Source organism: Etheostoma spectabile, chromosome 1, assembly GCF_008692095.1.
Source record: "Etheostoma spectabile isolate EspeVRDwgs_2016 chromosome 1, UIUC_Espe_1.0, whole genome shotgun sequence".
Classification (NCBI taxonomy): domain Eukaryota; kingdom Metazoa; phylum Chordata; class Actinopteri; order Perciformes; family Percidae; genus Etheostoma; species Etheostoma spectabile.
The window spans coordinates 14942619-14959544 of NC_045733.1; the positions used below are offsets into that span (position 1 = coordinate 14942619).

General features: G+C 39.0%; 1 protein-coding gene and 1 long non-coding RNA gene across 4 annotated transcripts in view; one reads left to right on the forward strand and one right to left on the reverse strand.

Moving 5' to 3' along the window:
- Positions 1–1429, forward strand: part of LOC116674101 (uncharacterized) — a 16058-nt gene extending 14629 nt beyond the window's left edge. Inside the window, exon 3 of the long non-coding RNA XR_004327988.1 lies at positions 1202–1429. This is a non-coding gene — a long non-coding RNA (uncharacterized LOC116674101). The remainder of the gene's footprint in view (positions 1–1201) is intronic.
- Positions 1–16926, reverse strand: part of pcdh9 (protocadherin 9) — a 212952-nt gene that overhangs the window by 122218 nt on the left and 73808 nt on the right. The gene's annotated exons all lie outside the window — the stretch shown is intronic.

The window sequence follows — 16926 nt, forward strand, 5'->3', positions numbered from 1 at the left end:
AGGGAGAGAAAGAGGGGGGGGGGGTGGATTTCTGTTCTGACACCACAATAATGTGCCAGTGCCACTCAAAGATCCAGAGTGACACACAGCTGTGGAGAAACTGAATTTCTTCCATATTTCACAGTTTACTGTCTGAAGCACTGTCATGACTGCTCCAGTTCAGTCCATTATTTCAAGTGGAATCATCTTCATGTCTACTAATCTGTAGTCTTGTATGCCAGGCTTTCTCCACTTCTAATGACAAACATGTTGAAAACTGTGCTAATTATTTATACCGGGTCCTCATTCTGTCAGCGATTCAAGGAGAGTTTCAAGTGTCTCATGAAGATGTCAGATTTTTATGGCATGCCAGGAATGGGTTGAGCCATGCCTGGCTGAACTACCGATGTATTTCTTTTCTAGTGTTAGCGGCTTAATGGATCCTTTCTGACATTAAAAGCAGTCTGTATCATTTCTGCATCTGTGACTTTTTACTTTAAATAATTGTCATCATTCAAACGAGTGCTTCATCTTCAATAAGGTACAGCCTAGACTCGAGGCTCAGATTCAAACAATTTTGAAACTGCTAGGTGTTTTTACACAAAAAGGTACGGCAGGACTAAACCTCTGAGAAAGACTTGTGCTCTCAGACTTGGCAAGTCCCTTCTAGCTATCTTTTCTACTAAGATAACCAGAGGAAAAAAGAAAAATGGGTTCTGAGGCATGTGGCGAATGAGTGGCCTGTATCTGTATAGTTCCCTCAAGATGATGTAGGTAGATGTAAATCTTACCTACATCAGCATATTAATTAAGTGTCTGATCTCATGGTAATTCAATGTGTTTCCTTTAAATAGCTGGACTCCCCGGTTTTCCAATGGTGTTTACACATTTATAAAAAAGGAAGTCCAGTTAGAAAGATGAATTGCAATGTTTAAGGTCCTATGACATGCTGCTTTTTAGATGCTTTCATATAGGACTTAGTGGTCCCCTAATACTGTATCTGAAGTCTCTTCCCGAAATTCAGCCTTGGTGCAGAATTACAGCCACTAGAGCAAGTCCCACAATGAGCTTTCCTTAAGACGTGCCATTTCTATGTCTGTAGCTTTAAATGCTAAAGAGGAGGAGAGAGGTGGTGAAGGTGGGGGGTGGGGGTGTGGCCTTGACCAACTGTCATGCTTTACTTGTTTAAAAGCAATGATGTCTCTCTCTTTCTCAAGGGCAGGCCAAATTCTTTGGGGGGCCAAAGCAGAGAAAGAGGAGGTAACCTTGCCCCTTATGACGACGTATAGGGATGATTCCAGATCGGCCCATCTGAGCTTTCATTTTCTCAAAGGCAGAGCAGGATACCCAGGGCTCGGTTTACACCTATGACCATTTCTCGCCACTGGGTGACCATAGGCAGGCTGAGGGAACACATATTAATGTTAAAAACCCTCATAAAGTGAAATTTTCATGCTAAGCTATTTGAAGGAATCCCTCAGACTGGACATATCTTTTCAATATTTTTCCATACTTCATTTAATTAATTTTAAATTTAATTAAGTCGTCAAATTGTGCATGTTATATCCCAATCTTTCAGCAATGCTACTGCCAAATCAACCATTACACTAAGCAATTATAACTGTCCACTGTTTTCATTTGAATTTGCTCTATGGGTCTGCATAAGTACAACTAGTAATCAATATCAAAAAGATAATCATAAAAGATAGTCTCTGATGGACTGATATTCACATCTTGTCTTTTACTAGCAATGACTGATATATATTTTTAAATCATCATCAAATCAAAAAACTAAAATAAACACTCATACAGTATGAGCTCTTTCTGATATGCTCATATGGGCCATTTCAAATGCAGTGACAAATGACCTACCTATGTTGCTGCTTAGCTACAAGGACTTGTTGGATAAACAGACCTTGGGCCAAAATCATTATTTACGGTGGCTACAGCTTTTAACAGAGGATCATATGGGGTGTAATACAAGCAAGCATTCCACAAGCAGATTTTGCCTCAAGAGGGTCGTCATTTAGTAAACACCCCCCCCCACACACACACACACATACACACACACACACACGCACTAAAAGTTGTTTTCTTAACCCTAACACCTTCAATTAGAAAAATGGCCAGGCCTGAAGAACTGCCCACTGTGGAAAGTGTTACAGAGCCATTTCTGCTCTGAGAGCGTAAGTAATTATTGCTCCTGTTGGTCTTTGTCATTTTGTTTTTCTGACCTACTAATACCTTTGAGAATAAAGAAATGTGTTTGTGGTCAGAATATGTAGACAGTGACAGTCTTAACACATCCTGCTTGTACACAGTCTAGAACAGAGACAAGGAGACATGATCAAGTACACTGTCTGGTACATCAAATAAAATACCCTGAAAACTAAACAGCTGGATATCTAGAAAACTGAGCTAACAATACGGCATTAAGTCTTCATCTATATGATTGTAGTACATTTGTAGTATAATACCTGCAGCAGCTTTGGTTCTCTGTGCCATCACTGCTCTCACTACTTGACATTGTGGTCACAAATCAAAATACGTTCTGTCTATAATCATTGAGCTGTCCACAGAGTGATTGATCTTGTTTATATATCGATGACTATAATGAGGTTTGTGCCATCATATGTCCAGGCATATATACTCTGGAATCAATTCCTTTATTTGGTTGTTTTTTGTTTTCCTCTGTTTTACATCTGTATGGATTTTCTATTTAATTTGGGTCAGCATTGTGAAAGAAGACAGGGTATTGATTTCTGTCTAAGGGGGCTTACGGGAACCAGCATAAGCTTGTATTCTTGAGGCTTCACAGCAGGTTGTGACAACTCACAGAATATACCCTCGAATCACAGTGCAAATCTGCTGCCAAACCAGGCTCATCTAAAAAATCACCTGATGACTCCTACCTCAGGTGGGCAGTCACGTACATACTTCTCTGTAGAGAGGATGCCAGTGGAAAAAATCTCATTGTTAAGCAAAAGTATGATACTCAGGTCTGACTGAGCATGGAAGCCGTAGGAGGATCTTTTCTAGTAATGCTGGGGGGCAGCGTCCCAGACACACACAGGTCAGGATGCTGACAAGCTGAAGTTGTTTGTTGTTTCAAAAGTGGTGATAATTGTCCACTGCCTCGCATCTCAAACGTGACCTCTGCAGTCAACCTAGCTCTTCAATTCCTAACTCAGGAATACATACTGTATTCATTTGGATGAGAGACAAACAAGTGGGACAGAACACAAGTGGAAGCCAAACGTACGAGAAAGCTGAGAACTTTAGCATATTATGCAAAACAGCAAAACTTTATGACGAGTGCTTCAAGTGGAGAAGCAAAATAGTGTTAATTTATCTCTGCGACAAAACGATGTAAAAACCTATTCTTCCACTCCTAACTGATCCTCCTCTGCTGCTATATATTGCCGTTCAGAGATAACTGAACATCATAATTTGATATGACTCAATTACAGTTTGGACAACTAATAAGAGTTGTTATACAAATTGGACTCGGAACTTTGTGCTTGCCCGCTGAAGCAAGCGCAAATTGTACAATATCATGGTAATTCTAGTCTCATACAAAGTCATGAGATTGAAATGGCATTGGCAATATAACAGAAAAGCATTTGGGAACTATGTGTTAACATATTTTGTTACTAGATGCAAACATTTATGCATGATATAGTGGTGATTTTTGTATTTCCAATTCAAAATGACTTTAAAGCAGTGAAAGTGTAAAAGCAAATTACAGAGCAAAAGCAAATTGTTTCATAATGTTCATATTATAAATTTAATTTCTGCAGAGCCAAAACACAAGTGTGTAGTTACAGTAATGCTACAGTAGATGTTCATCAGCATGGTGGAAAGTGTCAGTATTTGTACTAAATGTAAATGCAAATGAGGCAAACAGAAATATCACATGGGAAATGGTTGATAAAAGTGTTACCATTACTAGATTTGCTGTTAGAAAATACCAGGCGGATGTTTGGATTGTATTCTTGTTTGGCTGATTTGGTCAACTCTCCGTGCATGGCTGAAAGGATTGAACTGGCAAGAGTTTATGAAAGAAAGGCAGTAGGGGCAGGAGGTTATTCGGACAGTTGTAGGGAAGATGAAAAAAAAACTAATTGTGTAAAAAAATAGCATACGGAACCCATGCTGCCTAATCTAGAAGCTGTGCCGAAACAACAGAAAACGCTGGGAAAATCACTTTGAGAATGGTGGCGTTTTAAATTTGTAAAGGCTGACAAAGGGATTATTGAAATTGGGAACTGCCTAGGCAATTCTGATTCCATTCCCATTGATGAAACCGCTAACATCTAAACCAACAGATTCACATAAACTGCAACACATTCTAAACACACACACACACACACACACACACAGACACACGCAAAAAGATCCAAAGGACAACAGAAAAACACCCTAATGCCTACAGGTTCTTTATTTTCCTGTGTTTTTGTCCACTTGTGACGCACATACATCGTCCCTACACATCACTGTTTGGCTACAAGCTAACATAATAGCTGTCTTATTTATTTGAACATAATCAATAAACCATGGCACTCTCTGTAGACATGTTTTTCTTCAGTAAGAGTGACTGCCAGGATTTATTTTTCTAGACATATTGTGAAGCATTATTCCACAGTCCAGTGATAAACACTACTGACACATCACTCTGTGAGCTTTGACGATCTAAAATTATTTGTTTGTGAGCATTCCAAGAATTACAGCCTGGAATCAAGCCAACCCACTCTAACTTTGCCAGAAAAAAGGCAATGAGTGTCAGTGTCTCTCCTTTTGTCCCAGTATTTCACTTTGGTGGCATCCTTTATCCGAGGTTTCTCCCTCAACCAACAATGTGCCCTTTTCATTTGTCATTTTCTGTCTTCTATTTTTGCCTTATTTGAAGAGTAATTTACTACACGTAGCAAAAACATAATCTTCATAACCCTCAAGGTGTCACAGTCAGGCCCTTTGTCATGCTCTAAGACGGATACCGTGCTACAAGTCCAGTGACGTGTGCCATTAATTTTTCAAGCAAGGTCAATCTGTTGTTTGCACGTCCGGTATTAGCAACAGCTTGAAATGGCAGCACTTTGCTAGGACAGCTGTGCAAGAGCAGTTGTTTTTTGAAAGTCTGTGTACTTTTCTCTTTTATGCCCCAATCACCTTCTGCAATCATTTCTCATACAGTACACAGCTGTTTTTTTTATTTTAACCTCCTGCCCTTTGTTGCTCTGTATATATTGCTCTCTTCTGTCTCTCTTACCCAACACTTGGTGCTATTGATCCGACTGTGGCACCCCTCTCTTAGTGTCAGCGCTGTACACAGACTCATCAGCCTCTCAGGTTTCTCTCTTGTGTTTACAAACACACCTCAGCTGCTATTGGACACACACACACACACACACACACACACACACATAATGAATACACATTGTGCACATGAACACACAAATGTCCATAGCTAGCTTAGTCCCACAAGAGGTTTTTTTATTGGCTTCTTTGCCTTCTTTAATCTAGGGAACAAGGTCGTGCCTCCTCACATTCAACCTCAAAACCGGCCTCCGATTAAAGGTCATGACTTCACCCTTCATCTTTCTTGACCTCTGATATAACCATGTCATGATACATCAGGATTAATGACTTACCTTACCTCCACACCTTCTTATCTTATAGCACACTGGCCCTATTTCATTTACAGGATCCTTACTCCCTGTTCTAGTCTACTGTGTGTGTGGAGTGTCCTGTATTCCTTGAATCACCTTGCACTTGGCGGGTAGCTCAATCTCAATATCATGTTATCGGACTCAGGGGCCAAGGATATAAATACCACGCACCATAACTCTCTCCTGTTCAATAACCATTATATGCTCTACTTTATACATTAGAAGCACCTGATGGGGCAGTAAATTCACAGCTGCAGCTCAACCATTTCGGAGTGCATCCAGAAAAAAAAATGGATGCTGAAGCCAAAGAAGGAGTAATATGGAAAGTGGAAATGAAAAAAAGGAATCAAATGGAAAAAAGCAAAGTAAAAAGAGGAAAGCGAGTAGATGCAGAAGGTGTGCTTGTGATCAGCGGCAACATACTAGATATTGAGACAAACACAGTAAATAACTGAGGGAAAAGGGAAACTGCTAAAAACAGTTCTTTATTGGCTTGGCTTTCTCACTGTTACAGTTATCTATTGTATTTCTGTAATAAGCTTTATACATCCAATGAATCATGCAAGCCATTCTTAGTCCTGCCTAGCCCTGCAGTATGAGATATATCCGCTCACACAAAAGGTTCATGTTCCTTATGCTGAGACTATTTCAACACCACCGCCAGCATCTGTTCACTTTCCAAGGACAGCAATCAATAGAAACGTATTTCCATCCAACTCTACAGATAAAGTACAGCCTACAATGAACAGACCATGGAAATGGCAATAAATGCCCATCCTCAAAACTCAAAACAAGCTGCACACAAGTACACACACACACAATTGTTTACCACATAAGCATGACTGGATGCAGCAAAGAGTTTACGCTTCAGTGCACTTTTTCATTTGGAAAGCTAGGGTGGTTACCCACCGAGCAAGAGCTGATTAAGAAAACAGTCCCATTTAATTCCTTTCTCCTCAACGGCCAGCAAGAGAAATGTAATTAAAGCCCCTAAATCTCCCATGGGCCATGCTACCTGCTACATGACCAACATGACACGTTGTGTAATTCGCCCGACCTACAAAGGCGACGGCAGTTATTTGCCATGGTTGCAGGGTGAGCGCGGGCCTTTGAATGAGATGGCCAGAAAAAGAGAGAGAGAAGGTGAGGGATGGAAACAGAGGAAGAGAGAGAGACCTGTGATACATTAGCTGACAATTGTTGGAGGTCCAAGGACACTGGAAAGCCTTCACATGAATAGAGGCATATTGAACATAGCACAGCAAAAAACACACACACACTATACATTGCTGAGCCAAGCTTGCTGACTTTATAAGCTAAGTGGCCAAGCAAAATCATTAGTAAGCCAAATCCACAGTTTATATATTACTAGTGCACACAGTTGATCAAATAAATCCAAACAAGCCAATAAGAATTCTAAGGGGGGAAAGATAAATGTAATGAAGTAAAATAGCAGGTCCAGTATTTTATTATCAGCAGTGTATGTTTGTATTTCCCCATCACTTTTAATGCAATCACAAGTGTCATTGAAACAATGAGAAGCAGATGTTGATGGCCATCTTGAGACTGATTACAAAACACTTTTTACCATAGTAAACAACCGTCAAAGAAGTTTTACAGTGTGCCCAATGATTTTTTACATTATAATTAGATTAGAAGAGCATGTATAGGATGGACATTGTGTGTCAGCGTTTTCTCGCCTTGCCTATTTGTGTGTCTCAAAGGGCATATTAACTGTCTTATTGACTTTGTGGAAATTATGTGAGTCTAAGTGAGTGCATATATGTGTATATGTTTGTGTGACTCCCTGTCTGACATTCCCAGCCTCTTACCAATTACAGTCATGCAAATATTTCTGGATGAGTATTTGTGATTGGGAGAAACGTAACACAGGTCAGAAATATTTATTATAAGGCAAAATTGCAAAAAGCAATAACTTTAACCAGTAACCTTTAGAGCCAATGGAGCAAGTAGAGTGATATTACTTTAATTCTGCCTTTAAAATGTTGAGGTAATGATGGTGTGTTGGGATACCAGATGGGCATAGAGAAAGTATTTTTCTCCAACACTGGTGTACTGGTTTTATGACCTATCTCTAACCATGACTGCATGATCCTTACCAACATTGAAGTGGTTTCACCAGCCAAACCTTAACCATACTTGCAATACTATATTATTGGAAAATCCACGTTATTCATTAACATTAAGTATTTATTATCACGTGGCTATTATGTGTAATAGTTGCCTAATTTAAACATAGTTCACTGGAAAAACTAAATTAATCCACACTTTGCAAAAAATAGTATTAATTGCTTACCTTTTTGCAGCAACTAAGTTGGTTTGTATGTCATTTTGTTTTCTTTTTTCAATTGTTAATGAATGATGTAAATAATTAATTTTCTTGAGACACAAAAATGCTTTTAATGGTAATGTTGTTTAACTGAGCCAAACTACAGGAGGCATCATATAATATGCAAAAACAAAATAAAGGAAAATGCAATGCAGAAAAAAATCTTAAATAATGCCACAAGTATGTCAACCGCAAAACAGAGGGTACTTTCTGGCAGCTGGTACCATGAACACTTGCCCAAAACTCAATTTCTTCTCCAAAGTTTTGTCACAGTGTGTCTTAGAGGTAGCCGCTGTGCTCCATGGGAGTCTATATTCTCGGAAAACAAGAAAACGGACTATCAAGCAAAAGAAGTCACGCTTTATTTCTTTGAGGAGCAGGCCTTGTTACCTTTATAAATATAAAATGAACAAGACCCCCGCTGAGCTATCCAGCAGTTTAAATCTACAGTATTTCTGAGGGATACTAGCTAAATTTTGCCGGGCCAAGGCTGTTTACAATGTGAAGCCAAGACAATAAAATGATGCTAGAACACATTTTGTCCTGTTGCTGCAGTTGAATGAAAACTTATTTTGGCTTCTTCAAAAAAGAATGATGTGACTTGCTGACTTTTGCATCTACAACTGCAGTGACTGTGACCTTTGCCCTGTAACTTACGGCACAATTATAATGTCTATTTATGGCATACTATGAAGTAATTCACTTAGTACTATCACATAACAAAACGGTTACAAAGACCATGTATTTGTGCTCCCTCAGCCATTTAAAAAAGCAGCAGGCCTGCTATGTGACAATCTCTTGCTGCACAGTGTCAAATTTGTGAAGGCAGCATGAAATATCTGTGGCAAGCGCTGCTTTGTTTGCTGGTTTCATTAATTCTTCAGGAGAGTATATCTCAAAAGTGCCAACAAAAGCAGTGGAGAAACATGTGCTCTGGCAACAATCCATGCTTCTAATTGGGAACCTTGGGCTTCTGGAGTGTAGGATGCACCTTTGCTCTGAAAGTCTCCTCCATTATTCATAAAAATGCAAGAATTATAGAACAAGAACTAGCAGCCCTTCTGACTAAGCCGGTAGGAAAGGATGAGATAAAATGCTTAATAATCTATTTCACTTCAGTAGTATAAAAGTAAAATTGTAATACTCCACCTGCATTCGAAAACACTCAACATACTTTAGAAACAATGAAAGTCAATAGCATTTTGTCATCCTCAGATTTTTCAAACAGGGTAATTAAAAGCTGTGGGAAGGTAAAGAAAATAAAAGAGCTATAGCTTAGACCTGCTGAGACTACAATAGACAGAGTAGTCTGGATCAACAGAAGTACTGTTCATTTCCAGCATAAAGCTTGACATCCAATGTCCCTGTGTGTTGCCGTTCTCAAACTCTGTTTGCTTTGGTAAACAACAAAAAAATGAGAGCTAGCAAGCTACACACTGAAAGTGGCAGTTGTGAAGAAAATGTGGATTGTGCAACATGAAAGGCCTGCACGGTTCTTGTGGTGAATGATTGTAAAGATTTACAAAGAATACATTTGCATTACATTTTTTTGTAATTTGTTGTTTTGGGTGTAAAATGCTCCACCAAAAACAAGTTCCTTCCTGAGAATATTTTGCAGAGCTACCGCTGCTGCGTCCGGAGCTTAGTGCAACCCAAGACAAATGGTTTGAAGAAGTACAAACAACCTAGTGTTTTATGTTCTTACCCCACAATGTACAGTATATAGGGTGTAGCCAGACCTTACTCTACAACTCTGTGGAGATCGGTGTGGCAACGTGAGACTAGATAGAGAGTGACCCAACTGAATTGGCCTTTCCTGTGGATCTCTGGTTGCAAAAGGAGTTAATACATGAGATGTAGCATGTGGCCAGTAAAAAACTATACATGAATTTAGTCATCAACAATGATGAGTGATTGCCTAGAAGACAAGAGAGAATGACATTGGAGTAGTTAAACATGTGTAGAAAGGTTCTGAATCTCTTTATCACAATGTACCAAATTGTTTCACCTTTTTAGTTAAAACCTCCAATAACTTCACCCTCCAAAACTGAGAAATACTGTTTATACAACATACCAGATTTCGTTATTTTACATGTGGAGGGACAGATGGTCCTCTATAAAAAAATTCTTGAGGTTCACATTCAAAGAGTATCTTCCTTAGCTATGCATGACAAGCATAGACTCACACATTGAAACACTTTAATCATACATATGCAATGTATATTCATGTGACATTTACTTAACGCATGCCATCAATGAAACTTCAACACATTTAACAGCTTACTGTGATACAATTGAAACTGTATGTGGGCCATATGCTTGGCATTCTCCCACTCACAACTATTTTGATGGTAGAACGATCAGCATAAACAGGAAGACAGAATTTCTATAAATGTTACAGGAAAACACACAAGCTGATTGGTGTTAAGCTTGTATAACCACAAGCAGTGTTGTGCATGTTGACACTGTTAAAAACAACACAAAAACTTTAAGACCCTTTCCCATAACTAAACATCACACAACCTGCACGTTATTACATGAAACGGCACATCAGAAGAAGTGAACATCTACAGTATTCTCAAATGGCCAGTGTTCAAACATCAATGTACTGTATATCAATCCCTTTTAAGTAACTGATACTTTCTCTCCATTGAAAAGTGTCTTTAAAATCCATGCACATGGTTGTTTGATGGCATAATACAGAAATACAAACACTGAAACCCTTTAAGTCTCCCGACATATCAAGCAATACAAGGGCAATTCTATGGGACTTTTTCCCCCTAAATACCTGCTCTTCTCCTGTGAGAATGTTTGGAAATACAAACTCTGAGAATGACTTTATTGCATTTGATCCTCTAATCATCTCTCATGTGGTAGGCCTAACCAGCTCCCAGAGGTAAATACGAGTCAAGAAGAAAAGGGAAAACTGTGACCATCCTTCAATAGTTATTAGAGCTGCAGCCGTCAGTGTGAATGAGTAGACAGCACAAGGCAGAGAAAGTAAAGCAAAGAAGAAAATGGAGGTTAAAGGTATAAAGGGAATATGAGTGATGAAGACAATTAGCACAATATAAAAGTGGAACGGAATTGGAATGGGATACAGAAAGAAAGAAGGAGTAAGAAGGAGAGATGGTTTAAGACAAAGTTCAGTGTGTCTGTATGAATGAATTATTCATTTGAATCATAAACTCTTTAGATTCGGGTAGATTTTAGCATCTGAGAGATATAAGGGTACACCTCTTATATAGCACAACTCAATTTATGGTATTCATTAAACAAAACCAACAGGTCTCAGAGATCACACCCCCTATTAAAAACTACAGCTCACAGTCTCCACAGCAGCACCATAATCCACAGACAACAAACGCTCAGTGGAAACACCTGTGTACTAAGCTAGAACAGCACATCCCCGCCAGCTGAAACACATGCTTAGACAATCAGGATAATATGGTAAACAAATATATTGAAAATTATATCTTTTGTCAAGATGTATCCTAGAGACATGGTTATCAAATGAATTACCATGGAATTCTTCAGTGACAAGAACATGATCATAACAATACACTGACACATACAGAAAACAGTGCCCAAGGAAACAGATACAGAGAACATAATCCTTTTCAAGTCATGAATGAACACCACACCACTAGTAACCTAATTCTTGAAAATGTGTATGTCACATTCCCACAATGTTTTGTAACTTAATCAGGGCTGTTTTCAATTTCAGTTCAGAAGCATGTAGTGTAGAAATAAATCTCAGACTAGGACATAAACATATTGAGCCGTCAATTAGAATCATTGCTTAGACCAAGAGCGAGGGCATAGGTTGGATTCTGAGGGCGAGGGGTGGGACAATTTACCAATAACAATTTAGTACGAGTTTTAGGGTTAATCCAAAACAAACATACAAATCTAAATGCCCTCTGTACATAGTGCGTATATATATCAAATGCGTATGGGCTTGTGGTATGGTGGGCAAAATTTGGAGTTGTGGAGGCTCAACTTCTGTGACCTTTGGTATAGAGATTTGATTATTTCAATGTGAGAGATCCAGTAAAGAGTGTCTTGCTGCAGACCTTCACTGTGGAGTCTATTCCGGTGCAGGCTACACAGTCAGGAAAGTAAATGCATGCAGAAAATACAAAAAGAATTGTGTAAAATTCTTCCGGGGGGCGGGGAGGTCAGGTGTTGTAACAGTGGAGCCTGCACCGGAACCAACTCCACAGAGAAGGTCTGCAGCTAGACCCCTCTTGATCCACTTGGCATCTCATCTGAAAAGTAGATTTATTAAGATCTTTTTTTAAATTTTTATCTTTGGGATGACATAACAATGTACAAAAAGGAATGCCTAAGCACATGTATCTACAGAAGGCAATGTTGCTATTCTGATGGCGTCCTTGGGTGTTGCGATGTGAGATTGTAAAGAGTCTATATTGACTAACCTGGCACATTTAGAGAATGCTTTTTAGCCAAAATGCCACAACACTACATTATTAATTTCTTCTTCTCTCAAGCATATCTTGTTGCATCAACCCATAATAATTACATTTTTAGCCTAGGCTAGTCATTTGCTACAGTGCAGTCATTCTATAATGACAGAGATTTTTTAATGTTGGTTACCAATGTTATGCATATACTGCACCACTGTCCTTCCATAAGTTTAACATTACAACACAATAGTCCAGATATTTCCAAACAGCTCTCCTGCTGTAGTAGTTACTGACCAACCCCAGTCACAAAAGCTTCGCTCTCTAGCAAGTTAAAGTGACTATATGTCACTTTTTAATGTTTCTGCCATTTTTCATACAATGGTCTTAAATGGTCCAATATGACACAATTTCAAACGATTAGCCAAAATAACCTGGAGGACATTATTAAACATCTGAAAACCTCCTCCTTTCGCCTTGATATTTTACCAACCGGCTTTTTCAAAAATGTTTCAAATTGTTGGCTTCAGATCTTTTACAGACAAACATGTCCATTTGCTCATCTTCCCACAGGCCCTGAAAACTGCAGTCATCAATCCACTCTTAACCCAATCCAGATACGTCATTAATGGAGAACCATAGGCCGATATCAAACCTCCCATTTTTAAGTAATATCATTGAAAAAGCGTTTTTTCAACAACTCAAACTTTTTTTGTCACTAAATAATAGTTATGATGCCTCCAGTCGGGTTTTCGAACCATACCACAGCACTGAGACGGCTCTTGTTAAAGTCTTACTGACATCCCCTTAAACACAGATAGTGGCAAAACTACATCTTAGTATTGCTCAATCTCAATGCTGCATTTGACACGGTCAACCACGACATACTATAACTAGACCTATTGGAAAACTGGGTTGCCTTTCTGGCTCAGTAGTTAAGTTTTTTTAAATCTTATTTAAGGAATATGAACTACTATGGGTCTATAGGTAATTATGCATCTGAGAATACGAAAATGACAAGTGGAGTTCCCCATGGCTCAGTCCTGGGGCCTCTTCTATTTAATATCTACATGCTTCCACTGGCTCAGATGATGGAAACCAACAACATAAATTATCATAGTTATGCGAACGACACACACATTTACACAACCTTGTCACCTGGGGACTACAATCCAATAGAAAAACTGTCTTAGAAAAACTATATACTGTAAATAAAATGGATTTGCCTAAATGACCTGTAAAAGTAAACAAGACTAACAGTGAAAAAAACGCCATTTTCATATAGTTTTTAGTAAGGCTTTTTCCCGGGTTCTGTTTTTCCCTGTGTCTCTGTATGCGCACGTAGATGGCGCTACAGTCACATATTCTGAGGGGTCACCAATTTCTTTGTCACACCGAAAAAAGCAGGGGGTTTTTATCCAGCCTTTTGAGCCAGGGAAAAGGAAGCAGGATATTTGTTTGTATGTCCTAATTGTATTTTAATGTTAATGCTTTGGCTCATGACATAGTGACAGTGATTCCCAGTTTATTGTTTGGAGACATCCACAGTAGGCTAAGTTACCGTATGCAACACTTAAAATGCAACAATCCATCTGTAACTTAATCTCTTTTTTGTAAACGAATGATTTTCTGTCTAAGCAAATCATTCATCGCAACAATCAACTCCAGGTCTCCCACACCAAAGGCATGTGTCATATCCACTGCGCTATCACCGCTTCTTTACGAAAGCAGGTGTGGTAGAAACACTGCTACATTTGTCCAAAGGCAAATAGAATTAACACAAACTGAAAGTTACAAATAGCCACTTTAACTAAGGAGCTAAAGGTCTGAAAAACAGCCCAGAAAGTGGACAGCAGAGGGAGGTTTGTTATTCCAATAATGTGGATGTATGTGTGTGTGTGTGTGTGTGTGGGGGGGGGGTAGCTTGGCCACACATGGGGTGAGTAAGCACATCTGTTATGGACAGAATCAATAACGCAGAAAGTGATCAGATGTTCAACTCCACATTAAAATACTGAGGCACCATGCATGTTTGTTCCTAGTATTTAGATTTTTAGGCCCAAATCCGAATTTCTTTGACTCATCTATAACAGTTAGGGTATCTAAAAGACAGGGTATTGAATGGATACTACAAACAACACAGTTAAAAATAATAAGGAGAAAGATGTGTGAGAAGAAAATCTTGAGGAGTTTAAATATAATATTTAGAAATCACTGAATACAAAAAACAACAGATTGATTTACTGCCCACATGACACACCGAGTGCTTTAGATTATTTATATTATTTTTTATTTTTTATTAACAGCGACTGCAAAAGAAAATGCATTTGTGTTTAAGCTTCACAAATTGATTTCTCACCCCCTGGGTGGTATGTAATGAGAGTTACTAGGCATGAAAGAAAAGCAATCATTCAGTTCTTAAAAAAGGTATGTGAGGTAAGTACTCTTATTTGCTTTTCTTTAGTACTTTTTTGCGCAACACCTGAATCCATTTTCCTCAAGCTCCAAAAGATGAATTACTCAATATGAGGCGGGACAATTACGATTTTGGCATTAATCAGAACTCAAGGCCTCACTGACAGAATTTTTGATAACCCATGAACTCTGTTGTGCTTCATACCTTTTGTTGCAGTTATGTAAGTGCATACTAAAGTTTGCCAATTAGACACTTGTTGACAGATAGTTAGATAGACAAATAGTCCCTGTTACACAAATCCTAGTCTTTATATCCTTCACGTTCCTCTTCCGGGATTGCTTCATTGCCACCGGAAAATCCGCCGGATTTCACTCATTTAAGCTAAATATCCGTTGCCTTGAGCTTCTTTTGTGTTGGCATTTTAAACTCGATATATTTGAGGACTATTGTTAACCTTTTCTCAGATCTCTGAAAGGTAAATCCAGACTGCTCAAATTTGTATAATCAGAGTTTTCTGTTGCAAGACTAAAACAACTTTTAAACGTACACATGTTCCACCCAAAATAAGTTCCTACTGAGCCAATTTTGCAGCGGCACTGCAGCTTTTCTTCAGTGCTTAGCACCGCCCAAGATGATTGTGGTAAATTTATAGAAATGTCAATAAACCACAGCATGTTTTCCCCCCATCCCCGAATGTTATGTGGAGTAGCCAGACTCTCCTCCAGCTCGCTTTGGAGGAGGGTCTGGTAAAGCGAGACTACACAAATCCTAGTGTTGGGTTTGGTCACAGTGTCATGGACAAGACAGCAGCTGAGACAGAACAAAAATTAAGGGATGTCTGTTTGTGTTGTTATGCAGTAGCTTATGTATAACCACACCCAACAGTGATGTCACAGTGTACTGAAACATGGAGTACTCTTCCAAATCACTGTAGCAAGATGAGAAAGTAAACCACCTGAGCTCAGTCAAAACAAGGTTAAGAGGGAGTTAACAGTTTCAGACAAGCTCCTCTGAAGCTGTTATATCTATTTCACACCAGGCAATTTAAGCACTATTTGTTATTATTTATTTCCTGTAACAGATGAATATGAATAGGAAAGAAACCCCATTGGGTCATTATAATGGGAAGTGAGACAACTATGGCTGTTGCAATGAACATTCTGATTCTGACTGCATACAACATGGTGTGTTATTGTTGCCAATGGTAGAAGGAGTAGGAGCCTGGGGGCTCATCAGTGAAAAATAAATGTATTGCCTTTAGGTTTTCAGCCTCATCTTGGAGTTGCAAGGACCTGCCTCAGGGTCTGAAGCAGTACAATAGGGCTCTGGGGGCTAAAAAGTATGTAATATGTTGTTGCTTGAGGCCACATCCAAGCATGTTTCAAAAGTGATCAATCTGTATATGCCAACCAGTGTCTAACAGAGGTGATCTCAGTGGGGATGCCAAGGTTATAGCATGTGAACAGTTTAGCGATGTAACATCAACTTAATGGATTTGCAGTGTTTAATCCTCCAGCGGCTCTATGACCAGAGGACAGTGAAGGAGGCAACTAAGATCGCGAGGAAATTAACTCATACTGTAACCTAAGCAACTGCTTTCAGATCTTGCCCCCTGGCAGGAGATATGCTGCCCCTGTCTCAAAACAAACAGGAGCATCCTCAGCTTCATCCCCTCTGCTATTAGGCTCTGCTATTTACATATCCCTCCGGAACCCAGTTTGCCCTTTGACCTGGAAGAACTGGACATGTTGAGCTAACATTTCCCATACGGCACACACGTGCCCACACTCACACACCCACACACATAATCACAGAACTAGTAAAAGACATTGCTTGTCTTTTAATAATCTTGTCTTGTAGAATCACATTTCGTCCTGTGTCTATTTTTCTTATTTATTGAATTGTCTGTTAGCATGGTACTGACCTAATCAATGGGCGTGTAAAAAAAGACATATACTAAGATAAAAAAGAGAAAGATAAATACTCATTACATTTTCATTGCAAGTGTCCTTCAACCCAAACAAACATGCTAAATGCATTTTTTTCCTCATTAAAAGTCAGCTTTTCAAATTTTTGGATTCCTTT